The sequence below is a fragment of the Rana temporaria genome, chromosome 1, assembly GCF_905171775.1.
Source record: "Rana temporaria chromosome 1, aRanTem1.1, whole genome shotgun sequence".
Lineage (NCBI taxonomy): Eukaryota > Metazoa > Chordata > Amphibia > Anura > Ranidae > Rana > Rana temporaria.
Genome location: NC_053489.1, coordinates 6,831,122 through 6,843,944, shown reverse-complemented (window position 1 = coordinate 6,843,944; position 12,823 = coordinate 6,831,122). Strand labels below are relative to the sequence as shown.

The 12,823-nt window shown below is 48.3% G+C and overlaps 1 protein-coding gene across 1 annotated transcript in view; it reads right to left on the bottom strand.

Annotated features, from left to right (window-relative positions):
- The window catches only part of LOC120924009, a 742,797-nt gene that overhangs the window by 251,147 nt on the left and 478,827 nt on the right, over nucleotides 1-12,823 (bottom strand). The gene's annotated exons all lie outside the window — the stretch shown is intronic.

Below are 12,823 nucleotides of genomic sequence, written 5' to 3'. Positions count from 1 at the left end.
CTGTGGGCACTTTCCACTGGGCCTGTGGGCCCTTTCCTCTGAGCCTGTGGGCCCTTTCCTCTGAGCCCGGGGTCCTTTCCTCTGAGTCCACTCCCTTTCCTCTGAGTCCGGTCCCTTTCCTCTGGGCCTGTGGGCCCTTTCCTCTGGGCCTGTGGGCCCTTTCCTCTGGGCATGTGGGCCCTTTCCTCTGAGCCTGTGGGCCCTTTCCTCTGAGCCTGTGGGCCCTTTCCTCTGAGCCCGGGGCTCTCTCTCTGCTACTGTGAAACATGTCTGTAGGCCAGGATTTAGGTGTATCTAAAACTATATGAGTTGTGGATAGAGTATGGAACGTTGGGAGCAAAGGCATCACTAGAACCTTTAGCCCTGATGCAAGAAGCCATTAAAGGTCCCCTTTTTACATTAGTCCTGGGGCCTATCCCTCTGAGCCCGGGACCCTTTCCTCTGTTACTGTGAGGCCCCGTACACACGACCGAGGAACTCGACGTGCCAAACACATCGAGTTCCTCGTCGAGTTCAGTGTGGAAGCCGCCAAGGAACTCGGCGGGCCGACTTTTCCCATTGACTAACGAGAAAATAGAGAACATGTTCTCTTTTCTGCCCGACGAGTTCCTCGTCGGCTTCCTCGCTGAAAAGTGTACACACGACCGAGATTCTCGCCAGGATCCGGCTCCGACCGAGTTTCTGGCTGAATTCTGCCGAGAAACTCGGTCGTGTGTACGGGGCCTGAAACATGGCTGTAGGCCAGGATTTAGGTGTTTCTAAAACTATATGAGTTGTGGATAGAGTGTGGAAATGATAGAACCTTGGGAGCAGAGGCGTACCTAGAACCTTTAGCCCTGATGTAAGAAGCAATGAAAGGTCCCCATTTTACATTAGTCCTGGGGCCCTGTCCTCTGAGCCCAGGGCCGTTTCTTCTGAGCCTGGGGCCCTTCCCTCTGTTACTGTAAAACACGTCTGTAGGCTAGGATTTAAGTGTTTCTAAAACTATATGAGTTGTGGATATTGTGTGGAAATGATAGAACCTTGGGAGCACAGGCGTACCTAGAACCTTTAGCCCTGATGTAAGAAGCAATGAAAGGTCCCCATTTTACTTTAGTCCTGGGGCCCTGTCCTCTGAGCCAGCATGTCTGTAGGCCAGAATTTAGGTGTATCTAAAACCATATGAGTTGTGGATAGAGTGTGGAAGTGATAGAACCGTGGTAGCAGAGGCGTAACTAGAACTTTTAGGGCCCCGATGCAAGAAACCACGAAAGGTCCCCCTTTCCATCAGTCCTCGGGCCCTTCCCTCTGAGCCCGGGGCCCTTCCCTCTGAGCCCGGGGCCCTTCCCTCTGAGCCTGGGGAACTTTCCTCTTAGCCGGGGGCCCTTCCTCTTAGCCGGGGGCCCTTCCATCTTAGCCAGGGACCCTTTTCTTTAAGCTCTGGCCCTTTCCTCTGAGCCTGGGGCCCTTCCCTCTGAGCCCGGGGCCCTTCCCTCTGAGCCTGGGGCACTTCCTTTCCTAGCATGGGGCCCTTCCCTCTTAGCCAGGGGCCCTTTCTCTTAGCCAGGGACCCTTTCCTTTGAGCTCTGGCCCTTTCCTCTAAGCATGGGGCCCTTCCCTCTGAGCCTAGGACTCTTACCTCTGAGCCTGGGGCCCTTTCCTCTGAGCCTGGGGCCCTTCCCTCTTACCATGGGGCCCTTCCCTCTGAGCCTGGGGCCCTTTCCTCTGAGCCTGGGGCTCTTTCCTCTGAGCCTGGGGCCCTTTGCTCTGAGCCTGGGGCCCTTTCCTCTGAGCCTGAGGCCCTTTCCTCTGAGCCTGGGGCTCTTTCCTCTGAGCCTGGGGCCCTTTCCTCTGAGCCTGGGGCCCTTTCCTCTGAGCCTGAGGCCCTTTCCTCTGAGCCTGGGGCTCTTTCCTCTGAGCCTGGGGCCCTTTCCTCTGAGCCTGGGGCCCTTTCCTCTGAGCCTGGGGTCCTTTCATCTGAGCTCAGGGACCTTTACTCCAGTTGCGGTGCCCTTTATTAAAGTCCGGCAGAAGGACCCTTCCACATATTCTGCAGAAAGCCACCTCCCTACCTTCTTGGGGGCCCCCCACGGTGAATGAATTCCAGGGCCCGGTCGCAAGTGCGACCTTTGCGACCCTGTTAGTTCTGCCACTGCTTAGGAAGGTTAACCCTCTCTATTCTTCCTGGTGATCATTGTCACAGGGACAAAAAGCAATAGGGTATCCAAAATAAACACGATATGAGTGGTTACCTTCTTTTCCTTCACTTTGGGGACAGTTTGCATTTACTTCCTATTGGGTCTCTAGTGAAAGTGAAAAGAATCTCCAAAAATAGGAAATAAATAATTGAATATGCCAGTGACTATGACAATTCCCCACTCTATCCACAAAGAATAGATTCTGGCTTTAGAAACACTCTAAAACTGAAATGTAATCTGTCTATAGGGCTAGATGGGGCTGGACTTCCTCCATGAAGGGGAGGGGTTCCCGGTGAAGGGGAGGAGCTCCTGCTGAAGGGGAGGAGTTCCTAACATGTGTGAGCCTCACCTGCCCTATATACTTCAATCGGGGGTGCACAGCATGGGGATCCCCGACCTCGCTGTGTATGTTGGCTGTGTACACCCGATCCATTTCTGTCATTTTGTGGATCTTTTTCTGTTTCCATTCTCATGCCGCGTACACGCGATCATTTTTCATCATGAAAAAAAAACAATATTTTTCAGCCTCTAGAAAAAACAAAGTTTTTCCAACTTCATCATTAAAACGACGTTGCCAACACACCATCATTTTTTAAAAATGCTCCAGCAAAGCGTGGCGACGTACAACGCGTGCGACGGCACTATAAAGGGGAGGTTCCATGCGGATGACGCCACCTATTGGGCTGCTTTTAGCTGATTCCGTGTTAGTAAAAGACGATTTGCGCTTTTCTGTCTGTTACAGCGTGATGAATGTGCTTTACTCCATTACGAACGCTAGTTTTACCAGAACGAGCGCTCCCGTCTCATAACTTGCTTCTGAGCATGCGCGTGTTTTTAACATCCGGGTCGATTTAACAGACAATTGCGCGGTCGTGCGACGTGGCTCCCAAACAAAATTGGCGTCCTTTTTTTTCCCCACAAATGGAGCTTTTTTTTGGTGGTATTTGATCACCTCTGCGGTTTTTATTTTTTTGCGCTATAAACAAAAAAAGAGCGACAATTTTGAAAAAAATGCAATATTTTTCCTTTTTGCTATAATAAATATCCCCCAAAAAATATATAAAAAAACATATTTTTTCCTCAGTTTAGGCCGATACGTATTCTTCTACATATTTTTCGTAAAAAAAAATCGCAATAAGCGTTTATTGATTGGTTTGCGCAAAAGTTATAGCGTTTACAAAATAGGGGGTATTTTTATGTCATTTTTATTAATAATTTTTTTTTTTACTTCTAATGGCGGCGATCAGCGATTTTTTTCCGTGACCGTGACATTATGGCGGACGCATCGGACAATTTTGACACATTTTTGGGACCGTTGTCATTTTCACAGCAAAAGAATGCTATAAAAATGCACTGATTACTGTAAAAATGACTATTGCAGTTTGGGAGTTAACCACAAGGGGGCGCTGAAGGCGTTAAGTGTGACCTCATGTGTGTTTCTAACTGTAGGGGGGCGGGGCTGGACGTGTCATGTCATTGATTGCGTTTCCCTATATCAGGGAACAGACGATCAATGACGGCGCCGCAGTGAAGAACGGGGAAGCTGTGTTTACACTCACCTCTCCCCGTTCTTCAGCTCCGGGGACTCCAGCGGCGATCGGGTCCCGCGGCCGCGGAGCTTCGGACCGGGTCGCCGGCGTGCGCCCGCGACCCACGGCTGGGCACTTAAAAAGGACGTACAGGTACGCGCTTGTGCCCGGCCGTGCCATTCTGCCGACGTATATGTGCAGGAGGCGGTCCTTAAGTGGTTAAATGACATTTTTTTTAAAACAACGTTTTTTTCATGCCCGAAAAATGATGGTGTGTACGCGGAATCAGTCCCGGGTTTCATTCTTATTGTCCTTTCTAATCACTTCTGGGGTTTTCCCAGCCATGCACTGGTGAGATTTATCTTCTCTATATCTCATTATTTTATATGTCACTTTTATTTAAATGTAATAAATGCTTTGCCATTGATTCCATGAAGATGTCGGTGTGCTGGTATCTGTGGGATTGTTCTTCTCTTGTACAGACAGACGGGGGTCCCATTTGGAGTGAGTGATATGATGAAAACCTGGACCCTACAGAAAGGGGTTGTATTCTTCCCTTGGCTGCCCAGACCTGAGATTTATCCGTACGCATGAAGGGCAATTGTTTCATTTTTTGCATTTCTAGAAATTGATGTAAATCCCCCAATAAGTATATATTTCCTGAAAGAGGAGACCCTGGAGAAGAGATGTGTGCACTACCGAAAAATTCATACATTTTTGCTTTTTCTTGTTTGTTTGTTTCTTTTAGTTTTTCGGGTCATTTGTTATGCAAGTCGAAAAAAGTTAAGAAAATCTGAACATTCTAATGGCGCGTACGCACCATAATTTTTCGGCTTGTAAAAAACAACGGCCCAGATTCAGGTAGAATGGAGCAATATTTGCGTAGGCAAAGAGCAAAGATTTTTCTCTGCGCCCACGCAAATATTTCCATTTGCCCAGCGATTCACGGAGCAGTAGCTCCGTAAATTGCGCGGGCGCTATGCTAATTAGCCCTGCGTAAGGGCGCCTAATGTAAATGATCCCGCCGGGGGCGGGAATCATTTAAATTAGGCGCGCTCCCGCGCCGAGCTAACAGCGCATGCTCCGTCGGGAAACTTTCCCGACGTGCATTGCGGCAAATGACGTCGCAAGGACGTCATTTGCTTCTAAGTGAACGTGAATGGCGTCCAGCGCCATTCACGGTTCACTTACGTAAACGACGTGAAATTTAAATTTCACGGGCGGGAGGCGCAGCTATACTTTAGCATTGGCTGCGCCTGCTATTAGCAGGAGCAGCCTTATGCTAAAGGCGCCGTACGGAAACTCCGTACCTTGCGTACGCAGGGCCCGCGCAACTTTTGTGAATCGGTGGTAGTATGCAATTTGCATACTACACGCCGATCACAATGGCCGCGCCCCCTAGCGGCCAACGCAAGAATGCAGCCTGGGATGTGAAGGCATAAGGAGGCTTATGTTTGTCACATCCTAGACTGCATTCGGTGTAATGAGGTTCCTGAATCAGGAGCACTCGTTACACCGGAGCAAGTAAGCACTTGCGCCGCGCAACTATGGTTGCGCGGGCGCAAGTGCTTCTTGAATCTGGGCCAACGTTTTTTCCAACTTCATCATTAACTACTTAAAAGAGTTGTAAAGGAATGAATATTTTTGCTGAAATGACTGTTTGCAGGGTATAGAGACATAATAGTTAACAACGGGGCGCTTCCGTTGTTTTTCGGCGTAGAATATGCAAATGACCTAGATACGCCGATTCACAAACGTACGTACGCCCGGCGCAATTTATTTACGTCGTTTACGTTAGGCTTTTTCTACGTAAGGTTGCTCCTGCTATTAGGTGGCGCAGCCAATGTTAAGTATGGACGTCGTTCCCGCTTCGAAATTTGAATGTTTTACGTCGTTTGCGAATAGGGCTGGACGTAATTTACGTTAACGTCGAAAGCAATGACGAGTAACGGCGGAATTTCGAGCATGCGCACTGGGATTATTTCAGGAACGCGCATGCGCCGTTCGTAAAAAACGTAAAATACGCGGGGTCACCATTAATTTAAATAAAACACGCCCCCTCATCATCATTTGTATTACGCGCGCTTACGCCGGCCCCATTTACGCTACGCCGCCGTAAGTTAGGAGGCAAGTGCTTTGTGAATACAGCACTTGCCTCTCAAACTTACGGTGGCGCAGCGTAAATACGATACGCTGCGCCGCCGTAATACTGGGCGCATCTACATGAATCTAGCCCAGTGTTTTTTTTTCTAGATAGATAGATAGATAGAGCGGGCAGGCTAGTCAATTTAGTTAAAGTTACAGGGCCAGATTCACAAAGAGATACGACGGTGTATTATCTACAGATACACCATCGTATCTCTGACTTACACTGGTCCTATCTATGCGTCTGGTTCATAGAATCAGTTACGCATAGATAGGGCTAAGATCTGACAGGTGTAACTGTGTTACACTGTCGGATCTTTTTTTCAATTTAAAAATGGCGCCGGGGGTGTTCCCGCTGATTTACGATAAATAATATGTAAATCAGCGAGATACGCGAATTCACGAACGTACGCGGACCCGACGCAGTCTTCTTATGACGTTTCCGTAGCGGCGTACCCGTCGTATACTTACCCCTGCTTTCATCAGGCGCAGCCAATGTTAAGTATAGCCGACGTTCCCGCGTCAAATTTACATTTTTTAACGTCGTTTGCGTAAGTCGTTCTAGAATACGGATGGACGTCGTTTACGTAAGCGTCGAAACCACTGACGTCCTAGCCACGTCAGTGGGAGCAATGCACGCCGGGAAATTCCCCGGACGGCGCATGCGCATTTAAATCGGCGCGGGAATGCGCCTGATTTAAATAGTACACTCCCCTAGCCGCGGAATTTGAATTCCGCCGGGGGATTTAGGATCCGCCGTCGCAAGTTTGGAGGTAAGTGGTTTGTGAATTAGCCACTTGCCTCCTAAACTTGCGGGAGCGGATCTTAATTCACGTAGAACGTGCGGATCTACAGTGTGTAGAGGATATATATACATCCCAGGTGTTGTACATATATTTATACACTGTATAGTTTAGCTAGATCTGCTCTTCCTAATTTACTGTCTATCAGTTGATTGTGCTAGCTGCAGTATTCTCACGTGGTGTATTGCCCGTGTGCTCTGTAGTTTGCACCTAAAGTTACTTTGTGTGTACCAGTACTGCACTTGTGCTCTGTAGTTTGCACCTAAAGTTACTTTGTGTGTACCAGTACTGCACTTGTGTGCTCTGTAGTTTGCACCTAAAGAAACTCATGCTATTTTTCTCAATGATTTTTATCCATATTGCAGGGACCAGACATTACATTAAAGCCGTAAGCAGTTTTAAATGACTTTTTATAGTAATCTCATTTTGTGCAGGAACATTTCTAAACACGTGCCACTTCACAGGCATACTATAGACACACAGCAGGTACGATATTTAAAGGAATTTTTCATTTCTTTTTTTTTCACTTTAAGCATCATTAAAATCGCTGTTCCAGAAAAAACGACCATTTAAAAAAAAAAAAATTCCATTGATACATGTTCCCTGGGGCAAGACCCGGGTTCTCAAACCCAATTTCCGACAATAACTTGCATATTGGGCTTTAAAATGAGCACTTTTGAATTCGAACGTTCGAGTGCCATAGACGTCAATGGGGTTCTAAATGTTCGTGCGAACGTTCGGTCCGTTCGAAGGTTCTGGTGTGAACCAAACAAGGGGGGGTGTTAGGCTCATCCCTGGTCTCAAGACACGCCGGAAAAGGCCGTCAGTACTTCAGGTGTGATCAATTTTCAGATATTGGCACCATAGCTTGTGGACTCTATAACTTTCACGAAGACCAAATAATATCCACCAATTTGTACTTATTTTTACCAAACATATATAGCAGTATAAAATTTGGCCACAATTTATGAAGAAGAAATACAAATTTGCTAAATTTTATAACAGAAACAAAGAAAAATTCCTTTTTTTTTTTTTTAGAATTTTCAGTCTTTCTTCTTTTATAGCACAAAAAAAAAAAAAAAAACAACGGTGATTAAATACCACCAAAAGAAAGCTCTATTTGTGTGAAAAAAAGGACAAAAAATTCCTTTGGCTACAATGTTGTATGACTGAGTAATTGTCATTCAAATTGTGAGAGCACCGAAAGCTGAAAATTGGTCTGGTTAGGAAGGGGGTTTAAGTGCCCAGTGGTCAAGTGGTTAATAATAAAACATTATTTGGTAGATTCAGGTAGAGTTAGGCCGACTTATCAGTAGATAAGTCGACCTAACTCTACGCCGACTTATGTTTGACCGTATGCTGAAACAGAGATACGCTTAAATATATCTAAGATACGACGGCTTGCGCCGTCCTATCTTAGATTGCAATATTTTGGATGGCCGCTAGGTGGCGCTTCCATTGCGGTCGGCGTAGAATATGCAAATAAGGAGATACGCCGATTCACGAACGTACGCCCGGCCGACGCAGTACTTTTACGCCGTTTACGTAAGAGATAGGCCGCGTAAAGTTAGAGCTGGGCCCTAGTTGGAATAGTAATGTCAAGTATGGCCGCCGTTCCTGCGTCGAAATTTGATTTTTTTACGTCGTTTGCGTAAGCCGTCCGTGAATCGGGATTTACGTCGTTTACGTCCACGTCAAAATCAATAGGCCCGTGCGGCGTACTTGGCCGCAATTCACACTGGAAAATGTAGGCGCCCGGCGCATGCGCAGTGGCAAAAAAACGTCAACAACGTAAGGTCAAGCCTCATTGCCATTAAACACGCCCCCCTAACACACATTTGAATTCGGCGCCCTTACGCCCGCCCGCTTTAGGCTACGCCGCCGAATATTAGCAGGCAAGTACGTTGAGAATCATTACTTGCCTAGCTAACTTACGGCGGCGTAGCCTAAACACGCTAAGCTACGCCGCCGTAACTTTATTCCAATGTACCTGAATGTAGCTATATGATTACATTTTTTAATCAGCTCTTAAATGCTTTAATTATTCTTTCTCTGTGTGACTTGGGGGGGAGGGGGGGTGTCCCTTTTCTGCATACGTTTCGCTGAAAGGCGTCCGTCTTTCCCCAGAAGTTGGGGGACATCCAGCACATTGCATGGAGCAACAGACAGGGGTGGGGTGTGAATGTACACAATCCATGTACAGTCCATGTACAGTATACATCATGAAGGACACGTGGCTCAGGTTATAGATTTACTTGCAGGATTCCCATTCCGTGGAATCAATAGATTACTGTACATCCCTCCCCGGCCCCGCCACCATAACACAGATAAGCGGGCAGGGCTTGTACCTATAGAGCAGGGAGCAGAGTTCAGAGAGGCACACGGGACGTCCATGAGGAATACTCTGCACTGTCTATAGAGAGAAGAGGAGGAACCAGCAGGTCAGTCCCGGGGATTGTATTGTCTGTCCGTTCTCCTCCACAACATTTATACCCAGGGCGCTGTCTTAATAGCATCGTGGGCCCCTGGGCAAAGTAATGCTCTGGGGCCCCTACAATGATGACAGTGCAGGTAAACAGACATCAAGTAGGTAGGAGGCAGACTGCCTCCCCTGTGCATCTATAACTCTCAGTGCCATCATGGGGCCCCCCAAATTTCAGGGCAGCGTGGGCTCAAGGACAAACTATTTGGGGAAAGTGCAGGGGCCCCCCATGCAGCTGGGGCCCCTGGGCATTGCCCAGGTGTGCCCTCTCACTAAGACAGCCCTGTTTTATACTGACTCATCCTAGTCATAGTACTCCACCAGAGACGGGATTCACTGAATGCACAATGCCGGGGGTTGGGGGGGGGGGCTCACAATGCAGAATGTGGGGGGCCCAAGACATTGTGCTGCCTGGTATCAAGAATGAAATGCTGCCCCCCAAAAAAAAAATTGGGCCTATCATGGCTATAGTCCTGTATATTGGAGTATAAAAAGGACCTGTTATGGCTCTATTCATGTAATAAGCCCCACAGTGGAGCGGAGAGCGGACAAGTACCATCGGGTCCCATGGTAGAGTCGGCCCTGGGGGGGATCACAATGCAGAATGTCGGGGGGGGGCTCACAATGCAGAATGTCGGGGGGGGGCTCACAATGCAGAATGTCGGGGGGGGCTCACAATGCAGAATGTTGGAGGACTCACAATGCAGAATGCCGGGGGGGGGCTCACAATGCAGAATGTCGGGGGGGGGGGGGGGGGGGCTCACAATGCAGAATGTCGGGGGGGGCTCACAATGCAGAATGTCGGGGGGGGCTCAGAATGCAGAATGTTGGGGGACTCACAATGCAGAATGTTGGGGGGTCACAATGCAGAATGTCGGGGGCTCACAATGCAGAATATTGGGGGGCTCACAATGCAGAATGTTGGGGGGCTCACAATGCAGAATGTCAGGGGGGTCACAATGCAGAATGTCAGGGGGGTCACAATGCAGAATGTCAGGGGGCTCACAATGCAGAATGTTGGGGGGCTCACAATGCAGAATATCAGGGGGCTCACAATGCAGAATATCAGGGGGTTCCCAATGCAGAATGTTGGGGGGGTTCCCAATGCAGAATGTCGGGGGCTCACAATGCAGAATGTCGGGGGGTCACAATGCAGAATGTTGGGGGGGTTCCCAATGCAGAATGTCGGGGGCTCACAATGCAGAATGTCGGGGGGTCACAATGCAGAATGTTGGGGGGGTTCCCAATGCAGAATGTTGGGGGGGTTCCCAATGCAGAATGTCGGGGGCTCACAATGCAGAATGTTGGGGGGGTTCCCAATGCAGAATGTTGGGGGGGTTCCCAATGCAGAATGTCGGGGGCTCACAATGCAGAATGTCGGGGGCTCACAATGCAGAATGTCGGGGGGTTCACAATGCAGAATGTTGGGGGGGTTCCCAATGCAGAATGTCGGGGGCTCACAATGCAGAATGTCGGGGGCTCACAATGCAGAATGTCGGGGGCTCACAATGCAGAATGTCGGGGGGTTCACAATGCAGAATGTTGGGGGGGTTCCCAATGCAGAATGTCGGGGGCTCACAATGCAGAATGTCGGGGGCTCACAATGCAGAATGTCGGGGGCTCACAATGCAGAATGTTGGGGGGGTTCCCAATGCAGAATGTTGGGGGGGTTCCCAATGCAGAATGTCGGGGGCTCACAATGCAGAATGTCGGGGGCTCACAATGCAGAATGTCGGGGGCTCACAATGCAGAATGTCGGGGGGTTCACAATGCAGAATGTTGGGGGGGTTCACAATGCAGAATGTCGGGGGGTCACAATGCAGAATGTTGGGGGGTTCCCAATGCAGAATGTTGGGGGGGCTCACAATGCAGAATGTTGGGGGTTCACAATGCAGAATGTTGGGGGGGGGGGGGGTTCACAATGCAGATAAACTAGAATCTACTTATAAACCCAATTTTGTTGTTGTCTGTATTGGTCTTTTAAACACTCCTATATTATACATAATTGTTCCACCCCAATACTTCTAATTCCAGATGAAAATGTAAAAACCACGCGGATGTGTTGCATTTTTACCCCCCCCAACAGCTCCCCCTTTAGCCAAAAAGTCAGTGGCCAAACATGTAGACACTTTTGCTTCTGCAGGAATTACACCCCCTGTTGACTTTGTTGGGTACTACCGCCTGCCTCGCTACAATGACCCCAAAACTGCGTGCAACGGCCGTGATTGCGGTAAGGGGGTATTTACGAGGTTGCAACAGGCGGTGGGGAGGCGACAAGTCTCCTCCTCAACGCTCGTCAAACGCCTCTGGAAAGCGATCGGAATGTGGATTGCTTTTCAGAAGAGTGGCAGTCCATGGGCCAGATTCACGTATCTGGGCGTGTCTTTGTGCGGGCATAGCGTATCCTATTTACGCTACACCGCCGCAACATAGACAGGCAAGTGCAGTATTCACAAAGCACTTGCTCCGTAAAGTTGCGGCGGTGTAGCGTAAATGGGCCGGCGTAAGCCCGCGTAATTCAAAGTAGGCTGGTAGGGGGCGTGTTGTATGGAAATGAATCGTGACCCCACGTAAATGACGCGCCTAACGAACGGCGCATGCTCAGTATCACGTCGAATTTTTTCCCTAAGTTACGCCGGCTCAATGCTTAGTCGACGTGAACGTAACCTACGTCCATCCCCATTCACGTACGACTTACGCAAATTACGTAAAATACGACGCTGTTCCGATGTTTCCGACGTCCATACCTAACATGACTTACCCCTTTATGAGGGGTAAAGTTACGCCGGACCGACGCCTTACGTAAACGGCGTAGCTAAATCCGACGTGCGCAAGTACGTTTCTGAATCGGCGTATCTACCTCATTTGCATTTTCGAGGCGGAAATATACGGAAGCGCCCCCTAGCGGCCAGCGGAAATATGCACCCCAAGATACGACGGCGTAGGAGACTTACGCCGCTCGTATCTTGGCAACAGTGAGGCGTATCTGATTCTATGAATCAGTCGCAAAGATACGACGGCGCACAATCGGACTTACGACGGCGTACGTGGAGATACGCCGTCGTAAGTCCTTTGTGAATCTGGCCCCTTGTCTCTAGTGTGACAACATTTCATTTATTAATATTTCCATTTATTCAGATAAGAAATAAGAAACAATTTTCAATCCTTCACCTTTGACTTTTCACTACCGTTGAAAATGATTATCGATGTGTCCCAATTAATGACAAATGTAACGAAATTCTACCAATGAAATTCTGTGGGAAAAAAAAGAAAAAAGAAATCCTGTGTATATCTGGCTTAAACATTGTATTTGTGTGCGGCTGATACTTTGTTTCTTGTTTTCCTTTGATATCTCAGACTCTGTGTAAACTTTGCTCCTGTGGTGGGCGGATGGTTTACATTCTTTGGCATGAAGGCCGATATAATTATTACAGTTAATTATTGATTAGTTATCTGTAATGTTTACCTTGACCTCAGAGATCAACCAGACAGTTCCAATCTCTGGCCGGCAACACAACAGAGAAGATTTCATAACACAAAGAGGGAGGGAGTTGGGCTCCATGTAGCAGCCAATAAGATTTGAATATCATCAACATGCTTAACCACTTGAAGACCGGGCCTTTTCAAAAAAATGTATTTACAAGTTTAAATCTGTATTTTTTGCTAGAAAATTACTTATAACCCCCC